At 34.0% G+C, this 13,425-nt stretch overlaps 1 protein-coding gene across 5 annotated transcripts in view; it reads right to left on the reverse strand.

The window, feature by feature from the left end:
• The window catches only part of ROBO2 (roundabout guidance receptor 2), a 641,887-nt gene that overhangs the window by 483,995 nt on the left and 144,467 nt on the right, over positions 1-13,425 (reverse strand). The gene's annotated exons all lie outside the window — the stretch shown is intronic.

The following is a 13,425-nucleotide window of genomic DNA, read 5'->3' on the forward strand; positions in this document are numbered from 1 at the left end:
ACTTCTGAGAATATATGTTACAATAATTGAGGAAGAGGTAAGTCAGTAAACTTGTAACTTATGTTTCTATACAATCCTCAACCCATATTTTTGTCCCATCATGCCTACTTAAATTATTTAACAATATGATACACCCCCCAAAAAATCAATGAACACTTAGAAAATATTTTTACAATGAAAAGCAGAATTCTTACAAGAAAGTCAAGTCAAAGTCTACCCATTGGCCTTCACCCATGTTCCTCACTCAGACGTATACATTACCCACATATTCTGACTTCAAGTTTTAAATCTTTTCTTCTGAATTAAAAAGTATTGTTATTTGTTTCTATGTCACTGTCACTGTCACTGTCCTCCTGTTGTTCATCAATTTGCTCGAGCGGGCTCAGTAACGTCTCCATTGGAGACTTTGTTGTTACTGTGTTTGGCATATCGAATACATCACGGGTAGCTTGCCAGGCTCTGCCGTGCGGGCGAGATACTCTCGGTAGCTTGCCGGGCTCTCGGAGAGGGGCGGAGGAATTGAACTCGGGCTGGCCATGTTGGCTGCGTGCAAGGCAAATGCCCTACCATTGTGCTATTGTGTTTCTATGTATATAAAAATAATCATTTCTTTTTTGTTTACTTTATTTCAGTAAGACCATCGATCTAAAAAGATATTAGTCTAATATTTCTGTGGTATATTTTCATAATTGATAATTATCTGTAAACATTTGGTGAAAATAGAAAGATTTTAAGTTTTAAAATTTCATTTACATGTTTTTATAATGTTATAAAATAATGATAAAAATGTTTTAATGCTCCACAGTGAAAGCTTTATCTTGAAAAGATAGCCTTTTCTTTTAGCACTATACATATACTTGGCTAATTTTCTACCTTTGTCTAATCAGCAAGTCATAGATGAGCCTAAAAAAAAACACCATATAAAAGCACATGTATTCACATACAAACCAGTAAACAATGCAGTCATATGACCTCAATCCCATTTCTTCACCTTTGTTTCTAGGGCATTGATGAGACAAGTGTCAGAATTTTTTTCCATAATCCTGACAGGCGTTTTGCATATCAAACACATTTAGACTTTGAAAATCCTCTAGAGTAAAGGTAGCTCTGACAAATATTAGTGCGTCCTTCTATATTATTTAATACTTTACTGGGAAATATATATCCATATACGCTAATTTGTGCAAACATTTGTAAATCCATTTTGTTAGTTTCTATCCTTCAGAATAAATTATAGATAAATTGTTAAGCGTACGTTATTTCAATTCTTTATGACTATGTCTCTATTGTCTCTGTCTCTCTTTTTTGTTCCCCTTTTTTTCCCCTTCTTTCTTTCTCTGTGACCAACATTTATTACTCAGAGTCCAAATAATGCCAGATAATTAATATGTGAGCCAAAATAAGCCTAAAATGTCTCAGGGATAACACTATAAAAAGTAAGTTCTTCATTTTGAAATTTTTATCCCAATATTTTATGACAATACATACAGTGAAAGCTTCTTTGTTTGTACTATATGTGCAGTCTTAATATTACAGTGATGGCATAAAATACGTATATTTAACATATTTGACTACTTACTGTAATATACAGTTTCAAAATGAGAAATTGATATGTAATATTCCAATAAAAGAAAATATATACATACCAACTATAAATGTAGAAGTTAATTTAAAATATAACCATTATTAGAACTTAAAACATTTGAACCTTAAATGGCAGAATTAATTTTTCTATGGTTTACTAGGAATACTATGTTTAATATATACAGAATAATTGAGTCTGTCTAAAATTTTTAAAAAGAAAATGTACTGCTCTGCAGAATTATTAATGAAGCAGTGAATGGGAGAATCCACATAACCTTAGTGGGACTAAGATATTGAATAAGTACAAGGCATGATATCCATCCTATAAAAAGAAGAGTAACAACAAATAAAGACATAACATCTTCATGGTAAATAAAAACATTTCTACACAACATTTTTTAAATGCATTTACTTACTCTTAAGTATATTGTTTTAACTGGCATTCACTGTTTGTGAAGTCTGTGTTGCTGGATAAATGGGCCCCGTTGGATAGCAACCAAAATTTTCAAGACCCACAGCAATGGTACTAATCAAACCTTATACATGGTATATTTAAAATAAAAGAATTACTTTATACTTCATTAAATTGTCAAATTTTCAAGATAATTTACAGGGGAGTTAGCTTAACATGATAGGATACTAATTTTAGGTATTCTTCTTTTTACCCAAGTAATTCTATAGAAGAAATATCTTACTTTAGATGACTTATTTAATCATAGTTTTTTTTTGTTTCTGTTGTTACAATGTATGTCATATTGTCTTCATATCATTTACTACAATGAGAATTTTTCAGGATAAACAATAGCTGTAATTACATTTGTGACAATGACTACAGGAAAATATAAAGTTTTCACTCCCTTCCACTAGAATTTATAAAACAAAAGTTTACAATAAAATAATATTGCTGTGGTTCATTATGGACTGTCCATTTATAGCTATTTCCTGATAAAAAGGATATTAAAGTCAATTTTTAATAGCTGATCAGCAAATCAAACTAAATGGTAGTAACAAAATCTGCAATCTTAACCTAAACAGGTCAGACTTAGAATATAACATGGCACATGTTATATTAAAATTTGAATCATGTTACCTAATCAAATAGAAAACCACATTTCCATGTCTGTAAAATAGGATCAGTAATAGTTTCCTCAATAATTACTGTCAAGTTTAAAAAAAATAAGCTTTTCATTGTGGAGGGAAAAGTCTGTCCTTTAGTAAAACATAAAACTTCTACACTGTCTTCTATTCTGGATTCTTTCTTTCACTACTGACTCAGGGGTTTGGGTTAGTTAGATTCTTTTATCAGAATTAAAGAATTGTGTTTTTTTTGTAGTTTAGATGACATAGTTAGAATAGTGTTTATGTGCATCCTTGTAGTATATAAAATTACTATTCTTCCAACATCACCAGAGGACCAGTCACTATCCTAATGACACTTCCTTTCTGCCTCTTTCCCCTAAACCCCCAAACCTACCCTAGGTCACCTCTGTTAACTATTCAATGTCCAAAGTCCACAGTGTTGATTTTATTAAGTCAAATTCATTCCTTTGAGTTTTTTTAATATTCCAATTATCAGTGAGATCATTGTGTATTTGTCCTCCCTCTTACTAATTTAACTTATCAAAACTCCTCAAGCTCCATCCAAGTTTAGCAAAATGCAAATTTCTCCTTCTCCTATGGGCTGGATTGATAGCTCAGTGGATAGGGTGTTTGCCTTGCACGCAGCCAACATGGCCAACCTGAGTTTGATTTCTTCACCCCTCTAAGAGAGCCCAGCAAGCTACCGAGAATATCTTGCCCGCACGACAAAGCCTGGGCAAGCTACCCAAATTCAATATGCCAAACACAGTAACAACAAAGTCTCACAATGGAGACGTTACTGGGCCCGCTTTAAAAAATCGATGGATAATGGGAGGACAGTGACAGAGACAGTATAACTATGGAGTACTACTTATATATGAATGGATTTATATATATATATATATATATATATATGTGTGTGTGTGTGTGTGTGTGTGTACACACACACATCCATTTCTCTGTCATTAGAAAAAAACTGAGTTCCTACACTCTGGCTACTGTAAATAACTCCACAATGAACACAGGTATGAAAATATCTTTTAGAATTGATGTTTTTGTGGTTTTAGAACTGAAAAATTTTTACTCTTCCTGAGTTATCTTTTTCCTTGAAAACCCTCTCATAACGCTGCTCCTCTAAATTATCAGTTCCTATTCTAAAAGCCACTCATTTACTTGCACCTCTTCTCAGTTATACCTGCATGTTATTAATTTAGAGATTTTGTCTAAGACTGTCTACAAACTTGATGTTCAAAAGTGAGAACTTTTCCATCCTCAATTTATTTTTTCCAATGCATTAAATCCTGTTCACTTCTAATCATCATAACATTCATATTTGGTGTTTTGTCATTTGTCTGACTCCCTATTCCTTTTACATTCTCTTTCCTCTTAAATCATCTTTTTTTCTGTATTACTTACTTACCCTATGAATTCCTCTATATTAATCTGTTTTGAATAGCCATAAAAACAGATGAAGTGGGGTCAAAGAGATCGTACAGCATTTAAGGTCCTGGCTTTACATATAGCCAAGTTAGTTTTTGATCCCCAGTACCTCTTAAGATCCCACTAGTACTTCCAGAGGTCACTCCGGAGCCAGAAATATTCCAGGAGCATGACTGGGTGTGACCCGAAACTATTTCCCCAAGACTGATAAATTTGCTTTATATCCAATTAAAAATGCTTCCTATATATTCTCAAAGCTAGTTCCTCAAGTGAACATTCTCTTTTACATACTCTTACTTCAAGCTGTATTCTTTTTGATACTATCTAACTAAATTGCAGCATAGAACCCTCACAAAAATTGCCAAGTTTTTTAGAATCTGTTATCAAATATCTACTCCATCTATTATGCTTTATGATTTCTGTGGATACTTAACTCTTTGGGACTGTTATACTAATCAACTCATCAAGTTTTGTAAGCTATAAATGCAGAGACACTATGTTAGCATATGAGGATATAGAAATGAGTATTACATTATTTCAGTCTTACTTGCTCAACTGCATCCTGAAATGTTTTCCAATAAAACCCATAACTTCTTTGAGTGTGTGTTTTTATATATATATATATATATATATATATATATATATATATCACGGATCACAGTCTTCCTGTTGTTCATCAATTTGCTTGAGCGGGCCTAGTAATGTCTACATCATGAGACTTCGTGTTACTGTGTTTAGGATATCGAATACATCACGGGAGCATATACATATATATATATATGCATTTTCATGTACAACCTACACTTAGAAATATTTATATTTATTTATTTATTAATTTTTGTTCAGAGATGACACTTATGGAGTTCAAGGACTACTTCAGGTTCAGTGCTCAGAGGTTAATAGGTGTATGTGGTGATGTGGTTTTTGGGATTTAGTTATGGCTTTCCCATATGCTAAGAATTACTGTGAGCTATCTCCTAAGACCCTACTTTCTATAATATAATGCAATGCTGTTAGTTGACATTGCTGAGTCCCCTAGTGTGTTGGAAACATTTCAATATTTTTTTCATTTTTAATAAATCTTTTTATATGAGCTAAGAACACACATGCAGTCTTACTACCCCTTTACTCACATTATTCCACCTGTTGAAATGCTTTCGTCAATCCAGTTAACTCCTTATATCTCCTACAAACCCAAAACTCCACTAATATTTTTAGGCATATGCTACAATATCTAGCCTCTTACCACTCATAACTTACTATAAACATCACAAAATCCACAAGATAACATTTAAGCTCTTATATTCTAGACTACTTATAAATATATTACCATATATCTGATCTTTGCATAATATTTTAGAAGAGTAGAAGTTCATTATTGAAAAAAATTAGTATGTATGTTATCTACTTTTTTCCTATGGTGTCATATAGATCGATGATACAGTATAAGGTTTTTGGTCAGTTGAATGACTGTAGGTCTAGTTTTGAATTTCTTCTTCAATGACCAAACATTTCATAAATCTCAGAACTTAAAAATAAAGCTGATGCAAGATTTATAAGGCTAAAGCACATACACTTTATAATTAGTCAAAACCAGCTCTGGAGATTCAAGTTATGTTGTCCAGCGGAAAGAAAATCTCCAGAGCCTTCATTTATTATACCAGTATTATAAACATGTTCCAATCATTCAGTGAATATATCTATAAATATTTTTATCCTGGAGATTGGGTTGGTGTTTAATGGGATATAATGATGTCCAGGCCCATAAGGGAATAGATGGCAAACCTCAAATGCAACCTAATGTGAAATCTATGATGATTAAAGACAGCAGGAAAATTGACACCTTGTGCTAATGAGATAAATAGCATCAACAATCAGCAAAATCATTCTGTTGTAATCAACAATAATAGGAAGACATTTTTATGAATCATGGCATATTCCGTTAAAGTAACAGAGCTAAAAATCCATTAGTGATTTATTGTGTCTTTATTATGTGAATCGTAATCTCCACTGTGCTCTTGATGGAATCAGGAGGTTCCAATTGGCATGAAATTTCAACACAAATGAACAGTGCAAACAATGAATAGAAAACAATGACTTCAATTGATATACTAGTTTATAGTGCTATTATAGCAAATACTGTTTCGTGGCGTGACTTGAACAAAATAAATAGATTACCTTGAAAGTCTGGAAACTAGAAGTCCAATGGGGAGATATCCATCAATGTGGTTGCTTCTTGGACTTTTCCTTGAATATGCATGACTATGTCCTCACATAAACTTCTTTCTGTACATATTTGTGTCTTTGTCTCTCTTATAGGGACAAAAAGTGAACTAGATTCAGATCCACCGCCTATCTTAATCACTTCATTAAAAAAAAAAACTGTCTCCAAATACAGCCACACTCTGAGATACAGACTGCAACACATGAATTTGAAAGAAGATAATATATGGCATGTATGAAATATAACATAGAAAAGATCCAACAATACATTCTACCTGGCCAAGTTTCAGCCATAAATAACCCCTCCTACAAAAGCAGAGCAAAACTTAGTTTTATGAACATTTTAGAGGTTAGTGAGCAAATACAGCAAAGAAAGAATGCTTCAGCTTTTGGAGGATTTTTGTCGCTTCTTGTGTTTGTAATCCCTTGTACTTGAGAAGTACTAATGGGCTGATAATAATAATAATAATAATAACAATAATAATAATAATAATAATGTGAGCTGCTGTGAGTTGCTAGACATAGCGGTGGAGAAAGACTTTAATGTCAACTGATGAGGTAAATGATGATTTAAGGGAGAAAGCAAGATCAAGGCATGCTATGCTTTTACTTTTAAGTTTCATCCTGTTTCATTACTTTTATCCTCAAGGAATATCTTGCAGAAGATTTAGAACTTCTCAAGTAACATCCCCACTCAAGCAGATTTGATGTCTTATACATAATAAAAAGTGAAGCACCAATTTGCGTATGCGCATTTTTAGGTTTTCTTGATTCACACCTTTTCCTGTTTTTGGGTTTGGGGCCACAACTGGTGGTTCTCAGAGTTTATTACTGGCTCTGTGCTCAGGATTGGTGGGCTCAAGGGTCAATATGCAATGCCAGGGTCTGAACCTGGGTTGATTACACGAAAGGCAAATGCCTCACCATGCTGACCTATCACTCTAGGCCCCTGACACCTTTTTTAAAAGTTCAGTCATGGAACATATTATCTTTATGGGGAGATCATTCAGCATACCACTCATTGTAGCTTCAGAGATAAAGGTACAAATGGCACCAAGCCCTGCTTATGTCAGCTCCCATTCATTTAGGACTGCTCTGTCTAAGCTCTGTCTTCTCATCAACTGATCGATAGGTTGGCAGCTCTCTATGGCTAAACTACTCAATTTAGGAGGACGGACTGTTGCACTCTCATGCATTATTCAAAGAATGGGCTTGAATTCAATCCCTCTCTGATCACACCTCACACAGAATTAATCACCCCGTCCTTCAGAATTATTGTTGCAGCTTGTACATACCGTTATTACTGTACTGATCGCACTGTACCATATTATATTACAATCATTTATTTACATGTCTTTTCTATCTCCCGTCATAGACCAGAGACTTCTTTGAGATGGGAACTGTGAATTCTGGGTGTTTCAACCTTTGTATAAAGTCTAATTTGCATCTGCCCTGTCTTGGATGAATAAATGAACATGTGACGTGATACTCCCACAAACATCATTATGAATTGATAGTATAATATATGTGATGCTATTGTTTATTGCTCACATACTTAGTTCCAGGCAATGGAAAGTTTTTTCTAAGTGATACTTTAATATTACTTTGTCATCTTTTTTCTTTTTTGGTTTTTTGGGTCACACCTAGCAATGCACAGGGGTTACTCCTGGCGGTGCTCAGGAGACCATATGGGATGCTGGGAATCGAACCTGGGTTGGCCGTGTACAAGCTCTACCTGCTGTACTATCCCTCAAGCCCCTTACTTTGTCTTCTTAAGGATGGTTATAACAGTTATAAAACAAAATCTTTTGTAAGGATTAAAAAGTGAAACTTCTATGTACAAAATAACCATCTGTGGAGAACCAAAGTCAATTGACAAGCAGCATAACAAATAAATATGTACAAATCACATCTGAATTTTAGATTTCAAGGTCTCAAGACTTTCCGTGACTTTTGTGTTTGTGTGTGTGTGTGTGTGCGTGTGTGTGGGGGTGTGTGTGTGCCTGTGGTAGGGCTGGGTGACGTGATATACCCAGCAGTTCTCAGTTCATACTTGTGGTTCTAAGCTCAAAGTTCACTCCTGGCAGTGTTCAAGGGATCTATGTGGTGTCAGTGGCTGAACTCGTATTGATCTTGTGCAAGACAAGCTCCTAAACCCCTGTACTAGCTCTCTGGCTCTTAGTAATTCTAAGGTTTATCAATTTTTGTGTTACGGGAAATTATACTTGGGGCCTCACACATGCAAGACAAGTGCTCTACCACTGTGCTATACTGCTAGCCATCAAAGTATCTTAACAAAATGCCATTCATTACTCTTGATGGAGATATTCCTCTTTGGCCCTACTTTAATAAAATAATTTTGTCTATACTATTGGGCATGACACAAAACTTTGTTAATGAATTTACATGTGACTTTGCATTTTAACATAACAGCATAATTCAATATTTGCCAGTTTATATATATTAAAATTATTTTAAAAATATCATTAATACACCCAAAGTGATATAAAAAGCAAGCCTATTTGTGCATCCTTCTTTTTTTTTTCTTTTTTTGGGTCACACCTGGCAATGCTCAAGGGTTACTCCTGGCTTTGCACTTGGAAATCACTCCTGGTGGTGCTTCGGGGACCATATAGGATGCTGGGAATCGAACCTGGGCCAGCTGCATGCAAGGCAAACGCCCTACCCGCTGTGCTATTGCTCCAGCCCCCTTCTTTATTTTGGATGAGCGCATCCAGCTGTGCTCACAGCTCATTCTTTAATCATTTCTGAGGGAAAATACCTAGTGGATTTTTAACATTTGTGTTAAAAATCTAATTACAAATGAGCTCCTGTTCATGAAAGAATCTCCTTAACAGAGAGTACCCAGGTCTACAACTTGTTAAGAGACAATTTAACCAACTCTAGACACTACTTACACACTCTTACAAATGTAATATATATTACATATATGTGTATCTTTAATTATATAGATAATATATTTCCAATGAGTTTATGGAAATAATATATCCCTAATACTTAATAGATTCCTAATGTTTATCATTTTTTCTTTTATGTTCAATTATGTTGTTCTATTGAGATATTTTATAGACATATAATGAAGATTTCCATAAAGGAAGACTATCTTCTGCATTTTATATCTTCCCCAAGTCATTTAACTCTCTGTATCAATAAATTCTTTTTTCAAATTTTTTTAAACTTCCCCATCCATACTGGGTTTAATGATTGAAAGACTTTTTTTTGAAAACTTGGGCTTCACCATGAAGTTCATTAAAAGCATGTGCCCTGTTCTCTTTCATCTCTGTGGGGCCCTATACCACTTACAAGTGTTTTTAGTGGTAAACAGTAGATTAAATGTAAGTGTTAGATCTCATCAACACTAAACATGGGGGAAGAATGTTTGTGGCTCTTTTCCAGGCGGCAAATTAAAGCATTGCTGGCAGTGGTCCTCCAAACAAGCCTGGATGCTTTTATCGACTCCCTCACCATCTCAAACATAGCCCAGTCCTCGGTCAATACTTGTCATTCCATGGGAGCCACTAACTCACTGTTGCTGTCAGTTTTCCTTATCTAATTACAAATGGGCTCCTGTTCATGAAAGAATCTCCTTAACAGAGTGTACCCAGGTCTACAACTTGTTAAGAGACAATTTAACCAACTCTAGAAAACTGCTTACACACTCTTCCCCACAGTTAGATACATTTCCTCATTAACATCAATCCTTTCTCTGTTTTCAGTCTTTTCTGCTCATTTGTGTTGCTATGGAAGCAACTAAGTTTATGGGAGATTTAAGAATAACTGTTCATGTCAAGATAAATAAAAGACTGGGTATGGAGGGCAATGAAAAAAGAGTGACAACCCATTCTTCTTAATGTTATTAATACCTTTTTCTTGAAGCTGTATATACACATTTAAAGCGTGACTTCCCCTCTACCTGCCTTCTGTTTTTGATATCTGTATATAATATTTTAATATAAAAGTTTATTACTTATATATTACTTCTTTCAAAAGACAATTTTTTTAAAATTGTACATAGATATTTGCATATTTATACACTCTGGGTTTATATATATACATATATATATCAAGGCAATGTAGAAAAAATAATTTAAAAGCCAAGTGAATTAATTTACTTTTTAACTATTTTTGCAGATATATTAAGTAAATCTCCCTACAGCATTTCAATCTCCTGGGTAGTGTGTAGTTATTAGTCAGTGACCAGAAGTTCTTAAGTCTATTGTTAATGATGGAAAGGACATGGATACCCAAAGGCAGAAACTAAATATTAAATTTCTATGAATTTACATCTTGCAAAAGACTTTATTTTCAGTATTTCTAAGGCTGATATTTTATAGTTAGTGATAAAAATAATTTAGAAATAAAAGCAATACACAGAGTAAGAAGTCACATATTATGATGCATTAATATATACCTAAGATACTCTCATCAAATCACAATAAATTAGAATTAATTGCAGTATATGGCAATTCTCAAGTCATTCACAGTCATATCAGTATTCAAGCATCAGCAAGTGTCTAACAGTAGTAGGAATTGAAATAACAAAGTATTTATGATCTAGTTCAAATTCAACCTTGTTATTTCCAAAAAAAAGTTTCTGTGGTTTCCAACTAAGACTATTTCTTTTAAAGTTATTTTTGCAAAATTTTAAAGAAAAATGTAATAGCTATACTGACTAAATTGTAACTTTAAAAATACTGAGATGCAATATAGATTTCTAGAAAACCCTAGATAAATTTGGAAATTTTTATCTATACATTGCAACAAATAAATATATTTTAACTTTTGAAGTTATAAATTACTTATAAGAATAAGACTGATATTTTATGTGTTTATGGGTGGGAGCAGACCCAGGTGGTGCTCAAAATCACATAGAGCTCTTCCTGGTGATGCCCAGGGAGAATGAAATGGTAGAAAGGAATTGGGGTCCAGAACAGCCATTCTCCTATCTTGTCCAGGCAAGAAACTTGGGGAGAATGTACAAGCTGTGTCGAGAAGTCTTAAAAGATTTTTAGATCAATTCTGTTAAGCACGAGTAGAGACTTGAAATTAAACGACCTCTCTTCCATACCTCCCCCAAAAAAGACATCTAGAAATTAGCGAATAATTGTCCACAGCAGTATTTTGAGGTATTCTGATACTGCATCAATAACCTCTATGCTGGAAATACTCTAAGTGATCAGTGGAACATTTGTTTTGATACAAGTTTGGTCTTGCATCATAAATAACAAAGTGTGAGTAACCATGCTGAGGACTGTGGAACTCACAGATTACATGGGGTGGGGTACTCAAATCTGAAATCAGTAGATAAAATGATCTACACAAGTGTGGTTATGGCAAAATCCTCAAGAAACAAACTGCCTTAATAGATAATTCATTGATTGCTCAATCTATTGGTTAAGTGTGGCACTGTCTTCAATGAAGATCTGATCCATAAGGTTTATAGTGTTGGGAAATGCTTCAGAAAAGCAAAAAACTTCTTCTGGCTCTTCAGATTATCTTTTCCATGAGGCTAAATGAGGAAAAAGATTTCCTTTTTGAAAAAGTTAAAGAAAATACTGACAAAGAGGAAGACTAAAAAGGAAATTTAAATAGAGTCGTAGCTATCAAAAAAACATTCATTGGGGACTGGAGCGATAGCACAGCGAGAAGGGCATTTGCCTTGCACATGGCCGACCTGGGTTCAATTCCCACCATCCCATATGGTTCCCTGAGCACCACCAGGAGTAATTCCTGAGGGCATGAGTCAGTAGTAACCCCTGTGCATCACTGGGTGTGATCCGAAAAGAAAAAAGTTACATTCATTGTAACTATATTGGAGAGAATTATACTATAAGAACAGAAATTAAAGAAAATGGAATGATTAAAGATTCAGGGAAATTCTGGGGCAAGTAAGAAAGAACAGAAATAATGTATATGTAATAACTTTATAATTATTAATTAATTCCAGATTAAAACTATTCCCTAAGAGTAAAATATGGGTAGCAAGGGTGGGGAGAATGTTACAGAAATAAACACATATAACAAATCTGCAATTACTATTGAAGATGAAGGTAAAATACATTGGCATCAATTGTGATTGCACCTAATCTATTAATGACGATTAATACAACATGTGGGTTTGATAAGGACATAAGGAAATCTCATCTTTTGCAAGATTAATTTAGTCTAGAATTTCAAGGCATTTTAATGATTTTTTATGCTTTAGGCAAATGCTAATCAACAAGGCAAAATCTTCATTTTAAATCCATGAATCAATGGATTCTCTTAGTCAAGTAGTTATGGGATTAGGGCATACATAACTAAGTCTTAGTTAAAAAGTATCATTATCTTACAGTATACAGAATATTTCCAAAATAGAACGGTATTAAAAAATAGTCACAGGTAACAGAACTTTTCAATAAAATGAACCTTAGCATGCTAGGGTCAAGTGTGGGAATTAAATATGGATGCATGAAACTCTACCATTAACAGTACTGTAAATCATTGTGCTGCAAATAAAGTTCTTTTTGTTATTGTTTGCTTATTTGCTTTTGTACATACCTGGCAGTGTTCAGGGATCACTCTGGGCAAGGTCTGGGGGATCATATATGGGGTGCTAGGAATCAAACTCAATTTGGTCAGTGCAAGACAAGCACCTTACCCTCCGTATTATCTCTCCAGCCTTTAAATAAAGATTTTGTAAAAATGTCATTAAAATTACCTAATCTAGAAAACTTCAAAAGGACATACAATTTTTCAAATAAGAAAAAATTGTAAGTGATAAAATTAAATTTAAAAACCAATGCAGGAGGCCAGAGCAATATTATGGCAAGTAGGGTGTTTGTCTTCTACCTGGGTTCAGGTAGCACCCCAATAGTCCCTGGAGCCTTGCCAGGAGTGATCCATGAACACTGATTCAGGGATGGGTCCTGAGCACAATCTTAAAAAAAGAAAAAAGGAAAGAAATGTAAAGAAAAGAAATGTAGAGCATTATTATTTTTCCGTTTACATTTATTCTGTTTTATTACACTTTGGGGCAAATAAGTGCATAAAAACATGAGAAAAAATGTATCACACATTTAAGTTTTAGGGTACCGA

Source organism: Sorex fumeus, unplaced genomic scaffold (genome assembly GCF_029834395.1).
Source record: "Sorex fumeus unplaced genomic scaffold, SorFum_2.1 ptg000115l, whole genome shotgun sequence".
Taxonomy (NCBI): Eukaryota; Metazoa; Chordata; class Mammalia; order Eulipotyphla; family Soricidae; genus Sorex; species Sorex fumeus.